Genomic DNA, 360 nt, shown 5'->3' with positions numbered 1-360 from the left:
TCCCTCTCCTTCTCCTTCTCCTTCTCCTTCTCCTTCTCCTTCTCCTTCTCCTTCTCCTTCTCCTTCTCCTTCTCCTTCTCCTTCTCCTTCTCCTTCTCCTTCTTCTTCTTCTTCTTCTTCTTCTTCTTCTTCTTCTTCTTTCTTCTTCTTCTTCTTTCTTCTTTTTTATTTTGGAGACAGAGGCTCACTATCACCCAGTCTGGAGAGCAGTGGTGTGATCTTAGCTCACTGCAACCTCCCCCTCCAGGGTTCAAGCCATTCTCCTGCCTCAGCCTCCAGAGTAGCTGGGATTACAGGTGCCCACCACCATGACTGGCTAATTTTTGTATTTTTAGTACAGACAGCATTCCGCCATGTTGG

This window comes from Cebus imitator, unplaced genomic scaffold (assembly GCF_001604975.1).
Source record: "Cebus imitator isolate Cc_AM_T3 unplaced genomic scaffold, Cebus_imitator-1.0 Scaffold323, whole genome shotgun sequence".
Taxonomy (NCBI): domain Eukaryota; kingdom Metazoa; phylum Chordata; class Mammalia; order Primates; family Cebidae; genus Cebus; species Cebus imitator.
Note: the sequence above shows the minus strand (reverse complement) of the source record.